We start from the raw sequence: 21,837 nt of genomic DNA, 5'->3' as shown, positions 1-21,837 counted from the left end.
CCCTTCTGCTCTGATTTGTAGCTGAAGCTAAAAGTTGTCTTTCATCTCTGCCACCTTATTCTGTGCATGCAAAAGAGAAGAAGATTGCTCCAGAGATTCAGCAACACACCCAAGGGCACAGAAAGGCTTTGTGGAAGTTTCCAGCCTTTCTGAAAATCTTGCAATTATAGAACTGAACTCTAGATAGAAGATTTTTTTTAAGTTTTTTTCTTTCCCTCCTAATCTTACTTAAAGATCTAGGTAACACTATGTAAATTGCTTAGGATAAAAGTCAACTTGAAAGCCAGTGGATTGGGGAAGGGCATATCCAACAAAGAGCGCTGGCATTAGAGAGGGTGATTGATTGGACCAAGACCTCTGAAGTGCTCTAAGGCAATCAAAGCCACCACTTTCCCCTTTAATGCTTTAAAATATCCAATCACTTTATCCCAGCTCTTCAGGTATTTTCAAATACTTATCATGGAAGCTTATGTTCTTTTCAAAAGGGCACCAAGAAAAAAAATATTCATTTGTTCAAATACCAAAATATTTATAAAGTCCACAAAAAAGAATGATAATTGTATGTAAGAACACGACATAGGTAAATGATTCCTTGTTGTCCCAAAATGGAATAAAAAATACTGAGAGTTTGCTTTATGTGACTCAGGTGCCAGAACTTGGCTGTCAGTAAGGACGGATAGGAATAATGCCACACCCAAAGGCAAGGCAAGGCAAGGCAAGGCAAGGTGAAACTGTGTTTGGCAGTTCTGTAGATGAGAGGAAATTCCTACTAACTGAGAAGGGAAGAAGTTTAATCAGCGGATCCAGTTGGAAGAATTACTCTAGAAGTTTCACATCAGCACAATTGGAACAAGGCAGACCAGAAACCAAGACAGTAAAATAGCAGTTGGAATTCACGGGGATAGCCATGGTGCTTCAGTCTGAGGTCCTAGAATACTGTTTATTCCCTTAAATTGAGCATCAGTGTCTCCATTCAAGGTTTTGGTGAGTACAAATCCTTGGACTTTCCCATCCGTTTCCTAATTCATGATATGGCCCACATTAGAGAAATTCTCCATGCTGAAGAGCAAACTCTCAAAATAATTCTGAAGTTCAGCTACATGGGGAGGCACTGGTGAGAAACAATGAGTTCATTGTATATTCTGCTTTTAGGGGAAAAGACACACAGTATACTATCATATTAGCGTCTTTGGATTTGTAATTTTAAAAATAATTTTAATTCTGCCTTTAGAAGCTAATAAATAGTTTTCATAAAATTTTTGTGTTTCATATTTTTTGATACTGAATATTTTGTGGAAACATTACAAATAAATCCAGGATGGTAAGGACTGAGTTGCTGGTTATGGATGAGCAATAAAACTTATGTAACTAATTAAAGATAAGCTCACTGGGAGACTGGCAAAGAATGTGAAACTCAGTGACTGTTTCACCCCAGATACAAATATAGCACTGCTTCTGTGGGTGTGCAAACTCTGGTACATGTTTTATGGGGCTTTTCTACACATCTGTTTCTTCTCTGCCCTCTCACATAACCACATACATTAGATTATAGCCATTGATTATATCTAATTTTAAAAATACTATTTAGAACTAAGGATATTACCTCATATACTGAAATATTTTAAGCAATCAAGAAAAAAATGTTACAGGAATGATGGGAAACTTGTGAGCAAGGTAGCAGAATTTAGTGTTTTCATTTCATTCACTGAAGATTCTGAAAATTGAGAAGCTAAAGTTGCATAATGTAATGTTGATCTTTACAAACCACTCAAATTAATATCAGTCTGTAATTTGGACTAATACTATACTTATTTCCACACCTACAATCTAGACCTCAAGGTTGCTTCTAGTTTGCTTTCTTCTGTACAATTTTATCTGCACACAAATTCCTGAGCATTGCCTTCTCTCTCTCTCTCTCTCTCTCTCTCTCTCTCTCTCTCTCTCTCTTCCTCTGATTTCACAGTCTCTAGCTGCCCATTCAAAGAGTGACATTTTCAAACCCTGTTTCCAAATATTGTTTAATAGTTAAAATGTTAATTGCTTCTCCCATGTTTCCTTTTCTCTGGAGAAGAGATAACACTGGAAGAGGTCTTAAGGAATTATTGGAGAAGGGGTAATGGAACTCAGAACAAGTAGGATCCTTGATGTATGATTATCATAAGTGAAAGAAAGGAATTTTAGCATATGTTAGTAGAGGCACAGAGATTTACTTAAGAAAGAAAGTATTACAAATTCAAGGGAGAATGTGGGCCACCTTAAGAGTGAGGGACACTTTGGGTGTTTCGGGCTCCTCTTTCAAAGGTAACTTGGTGATACCAGTCCTTTCATTATCAGAATTCTTAGCCTGAGGTGGTCTCCATTAATTGATCTGGCACATAATTTTGAAAATTCCCCTAAATTATATGTTTCTTAAAATGTTTTTTCTCTCTTTATTTAATCTATTTATTGGTGGGCTAATTAACAGTGTGCATGATAATTATCATAAGTGAATGAATGAACTTATGGCTAACATTAAGATTTATAGATTCCCCAGAGGTTTGAGAGTGATAGGTACATAAGAGAGACCGCCTTGGGGACTGACAGGCCTGTAAAGTTATGCAGATTCTCAGATTAAAGTCATATTTCCTCGTAGTTTCTTTATGTCTCTTTTCTACCCATATTTTTATCTCTCCTATCCTGCCTCACTTATTTCCCTTACATACACTTTTTCTTAAGCTTCAGTATTATCTCCAATTTCTGCCTTCCCAGGAATGGTCTGGGACCCCCTAGTCCTTGTAAATTTTTGTCCCCCACCCTACCAGACCAATAACTCTTAAAACTCAATTGTTGCCTCAGTTCCTTTTCCTCTTACCCCCTGCTTAAGGCAACCTGCAAATTTCCATCTTGGTTCACTACCCTTTCTGTATTCCTGCTTTTCTATAAGTGGACTAGCCCTGAATGGGAAGCACCATTCTTAATTCTATGAGTATATTGTTGACTTTGCATATCAAAGAATCATTTGATGAAGTACACCATGATTTTATTACCAGGATGGTTTCTGATTGTGTTCTGTCCACACATCATTAGTTCTGATATTAGGATGGTTAGAAACATTTATTTCCAAGATGAATAGATGTTCCTACCTAAGGCACTGAAAGATAAGACATGCATATTCATAAGGAAAACTGACTGTTTCCAAAGATTTAGCTGATTTTTTAAAAAAATGTGTCTACTGTAAAAATAACCAGAAGTTCAAAGAATAAGATAAAGCCCTGGATCACTATCTTGTATGTGCTAAATAGCTCCTTGGTGTCTATATGACCTGAGAATGAAGCTTAGTCTCATCAATAAATTCAGAATTTTAATATTTATGTAATAGTTATTGAGAAGACAGAATGATATCACTCATGATATTACTTTGTGATGCTCAGCACTGTACCTGGCACATGGTAGGTGCTTGATGTACAATTTCCTTTTTCCTAAGGTAGCTCATATCAATTGCTGTCTGTTGCATAAAATTAGAAAAAGGATTTTAAGTAATATTGTTATTTCATTTATGCGGGATTTGAACATTATGTTCCAAGTATGTTGCTGGTAAGAAATACCATCTTTCAAGGTAAGGAGTCTTGAAACTTCCATTTAAGAAGAATCTATATTAGTAATATACTTCCTTATGCAAATGTTACCCCTAATGGATCATTACATATGCCACCGAGCCCCAACTTGGTCAGAAGAGTTCACCACAGAAGATTTGCCCTCACCTATTTTATTTTGCGCTTCACATTCTGACTTTTCAGATCATGAACTCAATTTCTTATTTTAATCAAGATATTTTAATCCTAGTGAAGCAACAATATAGTCTCATTTCGTAATCTGCTGATATTTTGCTGTTGTTTTTTTTTGTTTTTTGTTGGTTTTTTTTTGCAACATTCATGTTTAAACTGCATTTGTCAACCTACCTCTATGTGGTTTATCTGCAAATTAAAAGGTGAGTTTGGTAAACAGACATCACATTTTCATAGTGAATACTGCAACTTTATCTAATTTTATTTACTCACTTGCAAATAACTTTCTTTCAAGCAGAAATCCAGGTAATCTTCCACAAGGTCTTTAACTCATGCCTCTCCAGAATGCAGCCCTCCACAACAGTCCTTACAGATGTGTACTATGGGAGGACTGGACCTGGCTTTGGGCATAGGACAAAGAGAGGGTACACCTGGACATATTTGGTTTTCCAAATTGAAGTTTCAGAAGAAAACATATTGTGTTTTGAGACATGAGAACTATTTCATAAGACCAAACCCAAAATCTTTCCTCTAAAATGTTACTGTTAGAACAAATCATCTGGGTGAAATTATTCTAGCTAGCACTTTCTGTCACTATTTTACTTTCTTAAAAAAAAAAGCAACCAAAAGACCCAGCAAGATATTTATGCTTTGTTGTTCCTTCCTTATAACAAGGAGATTAAGGAAGGATATCTAAGCTCCACAGAGAGAGAAAAAAAAAATCCACCTGCCTCTAATGTCCTCACCCCACCTCTCCACTTCTGTTCTGCACGCAGGGCCATGTGATTATCAACCCTCCTGGTTTGACGTGAGGGATCTTCAAGGGCATGGGATGATTCTGTAAGACTCCCACATTCTTAGTGATCACACAGTGCTCTCTGTGGTATTCTCTAAGGAAACCACATTCATTTTCAAGAAAGAGGATAAAGAACAAATAACCCACTCCCACGAGTTTATGTTACAGAATATGACACAGCAATAACATGGGACATTCAACAACACGGACTGCTCTCAAAAACATTCTGTGGAATGCAAGATGCCAGACACCAAAAAAATACATGGCATAAGAATTTATTAATATGAAATTCAACAATTGATAATACTTATTCTGGTAAAAATTAGAATAATAATTACTTTTGCTGTGATGATTGACTGTAAAGAGAATGGTAGAATGTTCTTGGATGACAGAATACTCCGTGTCTTTATCTCATTGAGAGTCACATTCACCAAGATGTACACTTAGGATTTTTATTAAAATTGTATTTAATTTATACTTCAATTTTTAAAAGACCAAGAAAGACCCTTACTATAGTGGTATATATCACTCAGTGATCCGAATTTTATGTGAAAAACAGGTCTTTAGTATCTATATGACCAAAGAATGAGGCTTTTCTCATCAATAAATTCAGAATTTTAGTATTTGTGTAATAGTCATTGCAAAGACAGAATGATATCACTTTCTGATGCTCAGCACTGTATCTGGCACATGGTAAGTGCTTAATGTATGATTTCCTTTTCCCTAAGGTAACTCATATCAATTGCTGTCTGTTGCATAAAGTTAGAAAAAGGATTTTAAGTAATATTGTTATTTCATTTATGAGGGATTTGAACATTATGTTCCAAGTATGTTGCTGGTAAGAAATATCATCTTTCAGGGTAAGGAGTCTTGAAACTTCCATTTAAGAAGAATCTATATTAGTAATATACTTCCTTATGCAAATGTTACCCCTAATGGATCATTACATATGCCACCGGGCCCCAGCTTGGTTGGAAGAGTTCACCACAGAAGATTTGCCCTCACCTATTTTATTTCTTGCTTCACATTCTAGGTTTCCAGATCATGAACTCAATTTCTTATTTTAATCAAGACATTTTAATCCAAGTGAAGCAACAATCTCATTTTGTAATCTGTTGATATCTTGCTATTATATGCAACAGTTGTGTTTAGTGATGGTGATTTGAATTCTGAAAATTTTCCTGGCATTGTGAAAAAATACAGGACTTTTTAAATATGTAAAGCCAATAAAATCAAGGGAAGGTAAATAACATAGCTAAATTATTCATTTTTTTTTAAAGATAATACAGAACAGTAGCACTAGGTTTATATATCTGAGATCCCTACCTTCTCTCTCCTCTCTCTCTTGGAATACTGGATGTATAGGTCAACAATTTTTTTTCCATATTAAAATACTTAGAAATTACCAACTATGTTCCATTCACTTTATTGGGGTTATAGCAGTGACAGAAGTCTGGATTCTTATATTAAGCATTTTATCATCTAAAGGAGAGATAAAGCATTTTTTATTATGTTAAGTTATATTTACTAGGCACCATCAATCTACTCTATACACTTGGAGGGTAGTAAGTGCTTTGTTTATATCAACTATTTCAACACTCACAACCAAATTTGGATTAAATAACTTGTCCCAAATTTCAGAATCAGCAATTGGAAGTATTTGATGCAGGCAATGCAATTCTACAGCTCATTCTCTTACTCACTATATCCTGTCAACTTTAGACCAGGCTCTAAGATAAACAAAGTTTCCTTCTTGCTAAGCCTCTAGTGCATCAATTTTTGTTTCCTTCTTTTACATTTTCTATCTTTTTCCTTCTCTCCTGTAATTATTTGTCTCCTCTCCTGGTTCATTTTCAGTTGCCTGCTCCTTCAATATCAACATTCCACAATTTGTTTCCTCAATGTTTTTTTTTTTTGTTGTTGTTTTTTGAAATTCAAACTCTTGGATTCCATCTTGCAAACATCATTTTTCCCAGGTTCAACCATTTAATCCTACTTTCTGCTTGACAGGTTCACCTGAGTTTTCCAAAAGTAGTTTACCTTACCCTGTTAATAATTTGATTCAATATGCTTCTTTCAAAACTTCTTGCCTTTTCTATTTTTACCTACTACTCAACTTGAAAGTTTGTAGGCTACTTTGACTGTCCTACACCTTCATTCTCTATAACTAATTCACAGTGTTTTCTCTCTCACACATTCACCCTTCTGCATTGCTAAGGTTTGTTTATGACCCCTCACACAACACAAAGAATGAGTTAGCAACTTACCCCCAATGCAGGGGTATTGGGAGGTGGGGCCTAATGAGAGTTGACTATACCATAAGGGTGGGGCCCTTATGACTGAATTCATAATTTTATCACAGGAGTGGGTTCCTTATGAAAGGAAGATGTTCTCTGTCAGCCTGTCTTTCTCTCTTTGCCCTTCCATCATGAGATGATACATCAAGAAGGCCTTCACCAGGTGCTGACTTCTCAATCTTGGACTTCCCAGATTTCATAATCATGAGCCAATACATTTCTGTTCATTACAAACTACCCAGCTTGTCTTATTTTGTTATAGGATCACAAAACAAACTAAAACATCTGCCAATAAGCCTCAGACTGACTCTTGACATCTTCTACCTCAATTGCTGTAATGATTCCCAGTTTCACCCACCAAAATCTATTTTTACACCAGGAATATTTCTGTATATCAAGTCTGATTATTTTATTCTCTCAATTAAAAGCCCACATTTGCTGCAGAATTAAGCACACACTAGTGAGCACAGCATGAAAGACTTTGGCCATTACACTCAGACCTCCAACTCAGGGAGTGCCAGCCCTGGGAACAGGATCAAGTCCTAGGTGGGCACAGCATGTTAGAAACTAAATGAGGAGCAACAATGGTAATGAGTATGGGGCTGCAGGAGAAGCCAGGCATGGGGATCCCGAGAAAACCCTTGTGAGGCTGAAGGGATGTCACTCGGTACTAAGATCTTTGAAATGTTCCCTTCATATCCTTTGTTTTCCCAGAGGAAGCAGCAAATTGCCAGTTTGGTTCCAGGTCATTCTCCTAGCTCTTTTCCAATGTTCCCTGGGTGCATTCATGTGTGCCCTCCTTGAAAGGGTAAAGGGAGGGAAGGAAGATCTAGTCCATCCACCTCCTTTTACGTGATATTGTAGAGGTAATCTCTATTTTCCAGCTAGTTTGTGCTTTATACTACTCCTATTTCTTTGCCTCAACCTTTGGATTGTCTCACCAAATTCCATTTTCCCTGCCCTCAATTTGATTATAGAGACAGCAAAATATTACGTGTTCATGTTCCCAGTCTTCAGTGCAGCTCCTGATGGTCATGGGATACATCTGTGCCAGCCCAACATTATCAGATATCCTCTGCCTCGTCTTCCTCTCCCTGCCTTGGATGCAGATGTGATGCTGGAAGTCCATCAGGAAGACTGTGATCATGAGGCTACGAACCAACCCACTTAGCATAGAGTGGAGAAGAACACTGTAAAGTGCCACATTGGCTCTGCACCATCTGTCTCTGGGCTTCCTATGATGTGAGGAAATAAACCCATATTGCCAGTAAGATGGATGGATTCCACGCTTAACACAGTGGAAAACACGATTCCATGATATATCCTGTCTCACAAATTAAGTATGAGAGAGACATAATTATCCTCAATTCACAGACATCTTACAGCAAACTGAGTCACTTGGCCAGTATGTCTTGCAGCCAGGCTTGAATCCTCCTATCAGAAACCAAAGAAGTCATTTCCATTCAAGATCAACCCTGATGTGAAATCCAGGATTAGTTTTCTGTCTTTTCAGATAAAGAAACCAAGGCATTTGGAGACTTTGGAACTGGCAAACCCAGCAGAAGCCAATTTCTTTCTCTGCCTCTTTTGAATTATTTCTATGCTATATCACTCTACTTAACATAGCCCATTAGTAAAAGGTCTCTTTCTTATTTTAGGTTGAGGGAACATCTTAGATATTAGGTGAATATTTGCATCCTTTAAGATGCGATGTCAACAGTGAAAGGTTTTCTCGAACTTCAAAGACTCATTTCTGTATTATTTCTGAGATATCGCAGAAAAACAGTCTATGCCCTTGAAGGTATTTATCCTGCCCTAAAATTTGCTAATACCATATTAAAATGAAAGAAAATGTGACCTTGTTTGACAGTTGTTTCTGAATTACAATATTGGTCTCATTAATTAGGGTTTTTTTTTCAATGTTCAACATGATATAATCTGTTCACTAAGCATAATCAAGTAAATAAAATGATTAAGACTAAAAAATTGTACAATAGATGCCAATTTTAATTATCCAGGCCCAAAAGCTACTGAAGACCAAACTGAGAAATTTAGCAGTACTCTTTGCATTCACTGTGGATATGACAATTCTACCCCCTCCTTGAAACTAATTCAACCCTTCTATGTGAATATTCCAATAGTTAGAGATCTTCCCTCTCTGGAGCTCACCTGACACTAATCCCTTCTCTGTATCATTGCTCGTTTATACTTGTGACTCAGTATTACAATTTTTTGACATTTTGGTCACACATGGTCTCTCACATCAGTTTCCATCTAAGAAACTGTTCTCTGTTTTGAGCTTTCATTTCTGTTTCAAATTTCTCAAAGTTAGCCCTTTAATTCATACAAAGGCTTTCTCACCTCTAACCAGGGGATAAAATGAGCAACCCCAGCTTCTGCTGAGCAGAGTGCACACACCTGAAGAGCAAGCAGATCAAATGAGGTCTTGCCCTATTCTGGCAGACAGCACATTTTCCTTTTTGTGTCTATGTTTGTGATACCATTTTCATTGCTTTTTAAAGGACATTTCTACTAGTGATGATGCCACTCCACTTTTACGTAGCTGAGAAAGTCTTTATATTGTATTTGTTTATTTATTTATGCTGGGATTGGACCCAGGGCCTTGTGCACACTTGGCAAAACTGAGTTTGTTTGACTGAGCTATACCTTCAGCTTGAGAAAAGCATTATTTCTGCATTTTTGCAGGATATTTTTGCTACATATATGGCAGGTTCTTGTCTGGTTTTATTTGTTTTGTTTCTTATTTCAACACTTAAAATAGGTCATAGCACTATTTCGCTTGTGTGATTTCAATAAGAAGACTGCTGAAATTCTTATTCTTGTTCCTCTGTAACTAACACATTTTATCCATTTGTCTTCAAGCTTTTCTCTGTATCTTTAATTTGCAGAGAATAAAATACGATGTGGTGTAGGGATGTGTGAGTGCACACACGTGGTGTGTGTGTGTGTATGTGTGTGTGCATTTGGTATTAATTCTGCTTAGTGTTCTCTAAATTTTCGATTTGTGGTTTGTTTTGGTGGTTTTGAAAACTTCTCAACCATCGTTTCTTTTCAAACATGTGTCCTGCCCTCTTATCTTTCTTGCTATTCTAGAAATTCAATTATTCATATGTTGTACCTTCTGGTTTTTTAATTTGCTCTAATTAGGTATATATGGCAGTAGTATTGTACAAAATGGAGCACAACTTCTCATTCCTCTTGCTGTACATGGTGCAGCATCATTTCAGTAGTGTAATCATACATGTATAGAGAGTAATGATGTCTGTCTCATTCTACTGTCTTTCTCATCCACAAAGCCCCACCCTCTCCTCACTCCACTCCCCTCTACACAAACCAAAGTTCCTTCATTCTTCCCTACCACCACCCCCCACCCTGGGCCCCACTATGGATCAGCATCTTCTTATCAAAGAGAACATCTGGCTTTTGGTTTGGGGGGATTGGCTTATTTCACTTAACAAGATATTCTCTAGTTCCATCCATTTACCTGCAAATGCTATAAGTGCATTCTTCTTTAGGGCCAAGTGATAGTCCATTGTGTATACGTAGTACATATTCTTTCATCTGTTGAAGGGCATCTAAGTTGGTTCCATAGTTTAGCTGTTGTGGATTGAGCTGCTATAAACTTTGATGTGGTTGCATCACTGTAGTATGGTAATTTTAAGTCATTTGTGTATGAACCAGGGACTGTGATAGCTGGGTCAAATGGTTGTTCCAGTCCACATATTCCAATGAACCTCCATACTGCTTTCCATAGTGGTTGCACCAGTTTGCAGTCCCACCAGCAATGTATGAGTCTACCTTTTCCCCTGCATCCTGGCCAATACTTAATATTGCTTGTATTCTTGATAATTGCCATTTTGACTGGAGTGAACTGAAATCTTAGAGTAGTTTTAATTTACATTTCTCTAATCGCTAGATATGTTGAACATTTTTTTCATGTTTGTTGATGGATTGTATTTCTTATTCTGTGAAGTGGTACCTTTTGATTTTATCCCACGGTTTTTGGATGTTCTCTTTTGTTTAGTTGACTTTTTTTCTTTCTTTCTTTTCTTTTTATCTTTACATTCCAGTATGGGAAGTTCTACTGATCAATCTTCAAGTCCACAGGCTCTTTCCTCAGCCATGTCAAGTCTACTGAAGAAACCATTAGTCAACAATCCCAAAGTTCTTGTTATATTTTTATTTTTAAATTTACATTTCAGCCTTTCTTATAATCTTCATTTCTATACTAAAATTATATCTGGCTTTGCATGTTGTATGTTTTTTTATCTTCTTTATTAGAGCCATTAAATAATTTTTTGTTGTTGTTTTTAAGAATAAGAATTTCAGCTATGCCATATCTAAATCTAGTTTTGATATTGCTTTATCACTTTGGATGAGATTTTTCTTCCCTTTTGATATGCCTCATAACTTTTTGGTGGATATGTGGAGAATAGAAGAAGTCAGCTGGCCTTCTGCATGGTTAGAGAAAAGAACAAGTTTCTTTCTAGGAGGCTTTAAGTGTGGAGATCAGTGCTAATATCCTCTAGCAAAAATTGAGCTGTGTTTGAACTTTGTTTGTAATTTCTCCTGCAGATTAAGGCTACAGTTACTTAAGAGAGACTGAGAAGATGCTTCTGGTTGGAGATTTGACATTAGTCTCTATTTTTGTCTTTCAGCTTATAACAGGATTATAGCAGTAACTCAAGGTAGTCTTCAACAATGTACCCTGCAGATAGAACCTTTTCTCCACAAAGGAGATAGTTGGAAATTATCTGGTTGGACATTCCAGCAGCTTCTGCTTTCATGAGGCCCTAGCCAGCACCACAGTGTGTGTGTGTGTGTGTGTGTGTGTGTGTGTGTGTGTGTGTGTGTGTGTATTATGGGAGGATCATGCTGTCTTGGAATTCCTTCTTGTTCTTTCCAATGAGAATCTGGTTGACTCTTGGAAGAAAAGCTTATAAGATGGTAAATACCTTTTCTAGCAGTAGAGACCTTAGAAGCTTCACATTTTCACACAAGCCCTCTTTAGCCTTCAAAATTCTACACAACTGCTCTGTTAATATTTCTATTAGCTTATGTGGTATGTAGTGCCTTGTGCCTCAGGTGAACAAATGCTGGTATGTTTCTGCTGATTCCAGGATGTCATTTTGCCCTGAAATTTGTTTTCTGATAGGCCCCAGAAAAATTGATTTCAGTTTGTTTAGATTCTTCATGTAATGTAGAAGGGACAGATTTCTAGTTCTTTACATATCATGCTTTAACTTGAAATTTCTATGTCTGTATTGAAAAATTAATGCTTAATTTTATTCCATTTTACACTGGATATCAAGGAAATTATATCTTATATACTGGGAGCCTTAGAATGTCACCATTAGAGAGAATCTTTTTTAGCACCTTCTCTTGATGTAGGGGGAGTGTCTGAATTACATGGAGAGAAAGTAAGTGAGCCCAAACTACATGATAAATTAATAAGATGCTTCAGGGAAGATGGGTTTTTATAGATTTTTTTCCTACAAATTACAGCTTGGATAATTTTAGGCAGAACAAAGATGAGAAGCCATGTCCTACTTTCAAGTGTTATATTTTCCACAAATCAATGGCTACTTAAAATGATTGTCTGTAAATGAAATTATCTTTACCTTAGCCATTTCAGCATGGGTAATTTGAGAATTAAAGTATGAATTAGTATTCTTTGTAAGTTAGAGAACATCTCATTATGAAGAACAAATTCTAAATAATGTTAGATGCTGTTGGTGATACGCCCAACCATCCTGGTGGTTATTTGGGGGAGAAAGAAGCATAGAAACAGAATAATAGATAATTTAAAAAGCAGAAATACTGGGGATCATGGATAAGATAAATGTAGACCTGTTATGGAACTGTCCACTTCAGAGGTCCAGTATTGGAATACTACAATCCTGGAATTATATTATATGAGGGTGCCTGGTCAAGCCAGGTCATTCAGGATAAATCATTCACAGGACTCATTCCTTTAGCCCACATGGTGAGAATTTTTCTGCAGAGTTGAAAATAAAAGTAAACAATCTAATTGCCATTGAATAACAGGACATTTGTTTATATAATTATCGTTACAAATGGAATTCAGTAGGTGACCTCTAATATAGTGGCTCCCAGTAATGTATTAGTCAATTTTTTATTACTATAACAACATAGCTGAAGCTGGGTAACTGTAAAAAGAAAAGAAGTATATCTTAGCTCTTAGTTCTCAAAGTCAAGGGGTTATGTAGGTAATGGCCCTTTACTTGCAGAATCCCGAGGCAGTGCAAGGCATCATATGGCAAGAAGTGTAAGTATGCAGGCATATGTGTGATATCTCTGCTTTTTCTTATAAGGTCACCAGTAGTTGAGTGCTTAGGATTAGACAAAGTGATTGCTAATTCCTTCAAAAGGCCCTACCTATAAACACTATGGGCAGATTAAGTTTCCACATTTTTAATACATCACAGTGGGGATTACATTTCAACAATGGAGCTTTAAGGAAACACAATCAAATGATATCCAAACACAGCAACTGTTCTGGCCAACTCCCAACACTGTTTTCCTTATGTGTAACATTAGCATGGAGGATCACTTGTTGGAATCTGAGAGGCCTCCCACATGAGCCCGAAGGGGGAATCGAAGCCAACTCTCAGTGCTTTCCACCCCACAAGGCTCCCATCTGTTTTTGTTTTGTTTTTTCAATACTTAGTGATGGTTACTCAAGGTGGTGGTTATGCTCAGGTGCTTACTGCTGCTCCTGAATGGAATTCAGGCAGTGATTAACACGGCAAAATGACAGGCCAGTTCTTTGCCAATAACAAAGCATTTTTAAAAAATATCAATTAAATGCTGGTTGATAATCTTCAGTTGGTTAAAAAAGGATCTTAAGCAAAGATATGGGTTGTATGTCACAGACACGTTTATTGAAGTAATGCTAAAATTAAAAAATATTATGGAAATTTGGAAATGAAGTGTTTTTTTTTTTTTTAAATGTGTGTGTGTGTGTGTGTGTGTGTGTTTTGGAATTGCGGGAACATTGGAGAACCCTCAGTAATTAAGCATCTTAAATTATTTTCAATGAAAAAAGAAATCTCAACCCTATAATTTTTATCAGTTCTTCCCCTCTAACCCCTAATCTAAACTCTTTGTCTACTTGGCTTCCATTATCATTGATGAATGCCAACTAACTAAATGGCACCAAAGCAAATTTCACTGGTGATATTTTTTTAAAGAAGACACATACCAAGATCAGTAGCTATTAAATGCACATTGTTCCAGCATTCTAAGTGTTCCCCTGACCTAGAGAAACAGACCCACCTATGCCACATTTATAACTGACATAGAAGTCCAATCTCAAAAAAAAATATTTCTATATCTTAAGAATACTCTCACAACTCTGGGTATGTCTGTGATTCTATATCAAGACACATGATCAACGCCTGATCATTGTCCACCAACATCACTGCTATGGTGTGGATAAATGTCCCTGAGAGGTCTGTGTGTTAAAGGCTTAGTCCTCAGCCTGTGAACTTAGAGAGGTGGTAGAACATTTGGGAAGTGGGGCCTAGTGTAAGGAATTACATCACTATGGGCATGAACTTGATGGGGGCTTGGTAACCCTGGCCCTTCCTCTCTCTCTCTTGCTTCCTGGCTACCTGGTGGTGCACAGCTTCCTCTGCCACACACCCTCTGAATGGTGTTCTGCCTCACCACGGGTCCCAAAGCAGTGGGTCAAACAACCCAATAAAATTATCCAAAAACATGAGCCAAAATAAATCTGTCCTCTTCTAAGTTGATTTGTAAGGTATTTGTTATAATAATGAAAAGCTAAAAAAAAAAATACTTTTATTTTGTGTTTTTTTTTTTTTTTTTTTTTAATATAACCAGTGTGTTCACCAATGTTAGTTTGAAAGGTGTCTATTAGTCAGTAAATTGCTGAAAGGTCACAGAGGAACTTGGATCCTATAATTTCTAAAGTTTCAGAACTTTCTTCTTTTCCATTCATAGTTACATTAAATAAAGCAAAATTAAGTGAGAAATATCTATTTCATGCTAGCTACCATCATTCTGTCATTTCACGTTCAGCAAAACTTGACCACATATTTCTAATTTCAAAATGTGGACATTATTTCAAGTAGATCTAAAACAATGAGGTCACCCAGAGAACAGATGTGGAATTTAAACAAAAGATTGATGGCTTCAGGGACATCATGTAAAATGAATTTTATCCAATTAAAACTTTAAAGGGGTTTCTCATAGCTATCAAAATAAAATAGAGGAAAACAATCCTCCTTGTACATACCAATCCATATATAGCTTACAAATTTCATTACAAGACCTGCCCATGGTTGTGGGAAACTTCAGAGGCAAGGGAGACAAGACATCGTGTGTCTTGTTACTTTTTAGAGTGAACCCTTCTACCCACCTTCCAGGAAAATCTTTCATCTTTAATACTTCACTAAAAATTACCTTTTCCTGAAGATAGGCAGTTAGTGGTCCTCTCTGTGTGCTCAGGATCTTGACTGCTGTACATTTCTGCATCCCTAGCACCTAACTCAGAAACCAGAACACAAAGGGAGTGTGGCAGGCATTTGAAAGGCAAGCAAACTTAAATGCTAATTACTGAAGACCTTGGCAATGGCATCCACCTGCCACAGCACTCATCTGTCAACAATTCACTTTGCTATTATTTTCTTCTCCAAATTTCCCGAATGTTAATGGGAAGCACTGCAGTTATGTACTCAATAAACAATCAATTACTAAATAGACATTTAAAGGCCTGCTGTATTATTGCCTCTGACCTAAAGTGATCTAATAAGAGGTATAAGTAAAATCCCAACATTTATAGGTTACGGCAAAGTACAAGAGATTATTTTATAATAAATTCATTACCTGTTTAGCAGTTGTGCTCTTTACTAATTGTTATGGGATGGATGCAAGATTATTATGAATAATCCCTTCTTAAAGATAATTAACTGTGATCAGGAAGACACTCAGCACTGGTTTGAGTAAATTGTCCAAGAAGCCGTATTCCTTGGTCCCTTCACAGGTATGTTTCCTAGTTTGTTCAAGCTAAATTCACGTCTAGAAAACAGCAATGTTTTTCTGCAAGTGGACCTGAAAAGGCCTTTTTTATTGTCATCATGGGTTCAGTTTTCTTCATAGTACTTTTTTTTTCTCCTTCTCAGATCTTTAGTTAATCCTGTTGGAAGCCCCTAACCCTTTTCAATTCAGAACTGCCATCCAGTGGGATGTGGACTACATTTTTGCCCACAAATTAGAACATATTGTTTCACCCTGGCTGTTCTCCATGCCCTGGAGATGAGCTCCGGACACCACATAACTCAGTTGCTGTTGTCTTCTTCCCTTCACCTTTCAAGTGATGTGGATATGGCTGCAGCACTGGTCTCATGATGTACTAGCTGGGAATGATGGTGAGTGTTCTCAATTTCTCTGGGCATCTGTTGCTCTTCTTTGAAGTTGGTGCACAAAAGAACAATATAATAATCTCAAATGTCTAAAAAAGTTTTCCCTCTAGTTTCTACTAGTTGCACTGATTTCTTACAAAACAACACATGTATAGGTCATAAAAGTGAAAGACAACTAATAAAGAAAAAAGTCTTTTCCCACTCCATTATTTCCCACTGCCAAGACAAGACTCTGGTCAATCTTTTAGGGATGTGAATTTTAGACCATGATACATAAATAAAACAATGACAACATTTAGAATAAAAAGAAAACTAAAAAGTACAGGATATGATAGGAATAAAAAATGTATATTACACAAAATGTATATAAAATATAATTTTAGTCAAAATATGCTCCATTACTCAGAAGTGGTTCATATGAATTACATAATAGAAATGTAAAAGTACCCTGGGAAAATGGAAGAAGATAAAGGTGTGTGTGTATCCAAGATTATATCCTCATTTCCCACAGTCACAAGTCAGCAGACTGTTCTTAAAACTGAAAAACAAGAAATAAAACCTAAACCTATTGTTTAGAAATATATTAGTATGTCATGACAGTAGAAAAGACTAAAGATGAAGGCGATTTTCTTTAGCAAACTAATCTGACTACAAAATTCAAAAATGTAAAAATTATCTGTTTCTTCTAAACTTCTTCACATTAGAACAGTTTTCCAAAGTGTTTCTCCTCTTTATCCCCAAAACCTTTGTATTTTCTGTGAATTTGTTGAGATGTTCTATTCTTGGCTGAAGCTTTTTGTTTGCATTTGTATCAAGAATGTTTGCAATTATTTACTGAAAAGTTTTTAGCATGAAGCTTTAAAATATTTGTTAGACAATGTTAATATCTATGTCATTTTAGAGTTGGCATACATTGTTTGTTTGTTTGTTTGTTTATTGTGTAATGCTGGGGATTGAACCCAGGTGTTTATTTTTTTTTTTTAATCAGTTTGAGATCTTCAGATTTCTCCTTCTTATAAAAACATGAATTGAAATGGACGTCCAGCCCACTCTAAACCAGGTACAGGGTACAGTTACTTTCTGAGGTGCTGAGTATTAGGAGTTTGGATGGAGGACACATTTCAGCCCACACAGTATACATGGATCACGCTTTAGCATAATTTTTAGAGTTTATAGAAAACATTCTAGCTGTTTCTCGGGTGTTTTTTTTTTCTTTCTTCGAAAGAAAGGAAGGAAGGAAGGAAGGAAGGAAGGAAGGAAGGAAGGAAGGAAGGAAGGAAGGAAGGAAACCTCCATGCAAAAGGTATGGAAATAAATTAAAAAAAAATACACTCATGCACAGGTTGCTTGGGGTAGTCTTTTGTATGTCCAAGGGGGAAAAAAAGAAAAATTGGGGTTTGATTAGGGAAAGAGGAAAGCTATGCAAGATGTTCTGAAAGAAAGCACCTTGGTACTGTGGCTTTATGTGAGCACTGCTAAGCCCTGACTGGAGAGTGGCTGCAGCTGTCTGGTAACCTAGCCTTAGAGCACAGCAGGCTATGTTCTTGGAGGGGCCTTGCAAGGCGGTGAGTTGGGCAGGTGTTCTTGGGTGAGTGGTCAGCTGCCCCTGAGGTGGCTTCTGTTATCAGGCAGACTACATGTGAGAGCCTTCCTTCTGTGCTCTCCTGGCTTCATTTGTCAGAGTTTGACACAGGTGACTTCATTTTGAATCTAACACATTTTATGAGTGGTACCATGAATAAGATGCAATTGTGAGTTTATGTAAGACTATCAGAGCATTTTTATCCTAGGTGTTAAATCTCTACTGATATAAATCTTTAGTTTTCCTTACTAGAATCATTTATTTATTTTTTATGCCAATTTAAATACAGTTTTTTATTTAAGACTTGCATTTCCCACTTATAATACAGGGCTTATAAAGTGCAATATTATTTCCTTTTCCTGTGTACATGTTCCATATTCAAGTATTGAGAATGTCCAATAATTTACTGTAGCAGCAATTTTAAAACAGCCACAGAATTTGCTACAAATTTGGGTCTTCCACATCTTACCATGTGGAACAATGCTACATCTGTCCTTGGGCTGGGTTAATCAACTACTTCAATGGTGGGCCCAGAGGAAGCACCCCTGGGGTAGGAGCTCCCCACTAGGGAATCCCCCAGGCATTCCTCCGGGCATGCCTCCTCCATTCTAGTACAGTTTGGTAAAGATGGGGTTGCAGACTTTCTCCAGCTCTTTTGGCTGATATTCAAATTCTTCCTTCATGCAAGTTTTTTTTTTTTTTTTTTTCCCTTCTCTGCAGTTTGATTCTTATTCAGTCAGTTGATGACTTCATTACATTTGTTAAGAATCTTCTGTTTGTCCTTATCATTTATCTTACCCTGAAGTTTCTCATCTTCAACAATTGCTTTTATGTTGAATGCATAGGATTCCTGCAAATTCTTGGATGACATCTTGTCTCCCTGATTTTCGTCTTTAGCTTTGTACTTTTCAGTTTCCTAGACCCTGTGCTTAATGCCTTCCTTGCTCAAATAGCCTTTGTCATTGGTGATGGTTATCTTGTTCTCCTTCCTGTACTCTTGTCTATGGCAGAGATGTTGAAGATGCCCTTGGCATCAATATCAAAAGTGACTTTAATCTGACAAACACCACTAAGCGCAGGAGGTATGTCTGAGAGCTCAAAGTTGACAAGCAGGTTATTACCCCTGGTCATGGTGTGCTCACCTTCATATACTTGAATGAGCACACCAGGCTGGTTGGCAGTTGGTTGTGAAGGTCTGTGTCTGCTTAGCAGGAATGATGGTATAAGTGCTTGATGAGGACAGTCATGACTCCACCAGCAGTTTCAATACCAAGGGAAAGAGGGGTAACATCCAAAAGTAGCAAATCTTAAACATTTTCAGACTTATTTCTAGATAAAATGGCTGCCTGGACAGCTACACTATAAGCAACAGCCTCATCAGGGTTGATACCCTTATTCAGTTATTTTCCATTGAAGAAGTCCTGAAGAAACTTCTGAATTTGGGGAATATGAGTAGAACCATCCACCAATAAAATATCATGAATATGTGACTGGTCTAGTTCAGCCTCTCAAAGAGCTTTTTCTACAGGATGGAGGTACCACGGAACAGGTCCACATTCAACTCTTCAAATCAAGCACAGGTAATGAGGGTATAGAAGTCAATTCCTTCATAGAGAGAATCAGTCTCAATGCTGGCCTACATGCTGGAAGAGAGGGTGTGCTTAGCTCTTTTCCATGCAGTACAGAGAACCCTCTTTTGTTCTCACTGATGTCCTTCTTATGCTTGTGCTTGAACTCAGCAACAAAATGATTGACCATACAGTTGTCAAAGTCTTCTCCACCTAAGTGGGTCTCTCTGGCTATGGATTTGACCTCTAAGATTCCATCCTCAATAGTGACGATTGATACATCAATCATGCTAACTCCTAAATAAAAAATCAGCAAATTTCTTTCAGCTCCAAACTTTTTGTATGAAGCATAAGCAATAGTAGCAGAAGTTGGCTCATTGATTGTCCTGAGTACATTGAGACCAGCAATGGTTCCAATATCATTGTTTTCCTGATGCTGAGAGTCACTGAAGTAAGCTGGCATTGTGACCACAGAATTGGAAAGGCAGGCCTCTGCAATTGTTTTCATGTTTGTCAGAAGCATAGAGGATACCACCCTTAGATAGAAACTGTCTCTCTCTCCCTTGTATTCTACTTGAACTTTGGGCCTGTTTGCATCATTCACCACCATAAAGGGCCAGTGCTTCATATCAGACTGGATGACAACATCATCACATCTCCGTCCTATCAGACTATTGGCATAAAAAAAACATGTTGGTGGGGTTCATTCAAACCTGATTCTTTGTAGCATCATCGATCAATCGTTCAGTGTTGGTGAAGGTGACATAGCTTGGGCGTTCAGTTCTCCTAATCATTGGCAATTATCTCCAGTTTTACATGATGGAAGACACCCTCACAAAGATAGGTAGTGCCACTGCCAGTCCCTTAGACATGGTTCCATACGTACAGGCCAGAATCTGCATGTGAAGAAAACACACAAATCTCAAAAGCTGCCATAGCCTTCAATGAGACTAGACTATACATTTTTTAAAAATAATAATGAACCAAATGAAACAAAAATATTCCATATGTTGAAAACATATGATTTTACTTATCACTTTCCATCCTCTATGCCATCTTCCTGCTGTCCCATAAAAAAATGAGTTTGAAGGCTGGAAGTTACCTGGTAATTAGCTCATATTAAAATGATAACCATTCCCTGGGGCTATGGTTTCAGTTGTTAGAAAAAAATGAAGAAAAAAAATAACTCTGAAACATACTCACTAATGTTAATGTATTAACTTTGCATTTTTTAGAGATAGAGTTTTCTAATTACCTGAAAAGTTTTAAACTATGTCAGCAGCACAAATGTTTTTAGAATCCAAATTATAGCATTTTTATTATAAATGGACATTATGAACGCAAGCAGTCACTGCTGACCTGCAACACAATTACATTCTATTAGAATAGAAAATGTACAAGAGACACCAGAAAGCTTTTGGCAGGGAAAATAGAAGGTTTGTTGAGTGCTGTGACCCTGTTCAATTTTTCATGATTTTTCTAGCAGCTCCCACAGCTTTCTTCTACCCCCCAACTTTATAAAGATATATGAATTTAAACTTCAGCTTTCATTGCACATGATCTTGATGGGATCTGACTTTGCAATGTCTGTTTTCTCAATGGTTTCTAATAATTCTACTCATTAACTGTCATTAGCACAAAGGGCAAGCAGTTTATTCAAGATGCTCATAAACCTTTAAAGAGATTGTTTTCTGTTATTATGCAGAGGAAAAAATAAACTAGATATTTAAAAAATAAGTATTATAACTTGTTTAGAATTGTGCTGTCCCAATAGGAACAGATAAAAGAACCACATGGAAGAAATTCCCACATTGTAATTTACCCTCTTTGGTACTTACGTATTTATCTTATGTACGGTATTCATTTCCAGTTTCAAAATGAATAGAAACTAGGTAGTCATTTGTTCTTCTATTTAATTAATCACTTCATAACTTTTGTATTTTTTAGTAAATATTCTTTATTCTTTATTATTCATGTTATTTAAATTTAAATTTCATACAAAAGGTTGCTTCAGATAGGTAAGAGATAGTACATGGAGCTTATGGACACAAAACCTTTTGTTATGCAGAATTACACAAGGAAAATTCTCACATAAATTACAATACAATAAAATACAGTGCAAGTGTCTGCAATCACCAAAGTTGAATGAGGATTTGTAAGCCATAAAAGAAAGAAGTGGAGAAGGAAGTTTCTTCCAAGCAAAGGGAAAAGGATAAGTACAAACTTCAAGGGAGGGCATCTTCTGAGGAGAGGCTTGCAGCTGGAGCTCGAATGAAAGGAAAGGGGAGAATCAGGCTGCAGAGAAAACCCCATTAATGATGCCTTAGTTCTTCTCTCCCAGCAGCACAAAGGGGCAGGTATGCTAGGTGGTAGAGAGACAGGAATAATAATTTTACCAT

General features: G+C 36.9%; 1 pseudogene; it reads right to left on the bottom strand.

Annotated features, from left to right (window-relative positions):
* Window positions 1-18,375: 18,375 nt before the first annotated feature.
* On the bottom strand, window positions 18,376-20,160 carry LOC114095210 (heat shock cognate 71 kDa protein-like; annotated as a pseudogene).
* Window positions 20,161-21,837: the final 1,677 nt, after the last annotated feature.

The sequence above is a fragment of the Marmota flaviventris genome, chromosome 1 (assembly GCF_047511675.1).
Source record: "Marmota flaviventris isolate mMarFla1 chromosome 1, mMarFla1.hap1, whole genome shotgun sequence".
Classification (NCBI taxonomy): Eukaryota; Metazoa; Chordata; class Mammalia; order Rodentia; family Sciuridae; genus Marmota; species Marmota flaviventris.
This window is presented reverse-complemented; position numbering and strand designations above follow the sequence as displayed.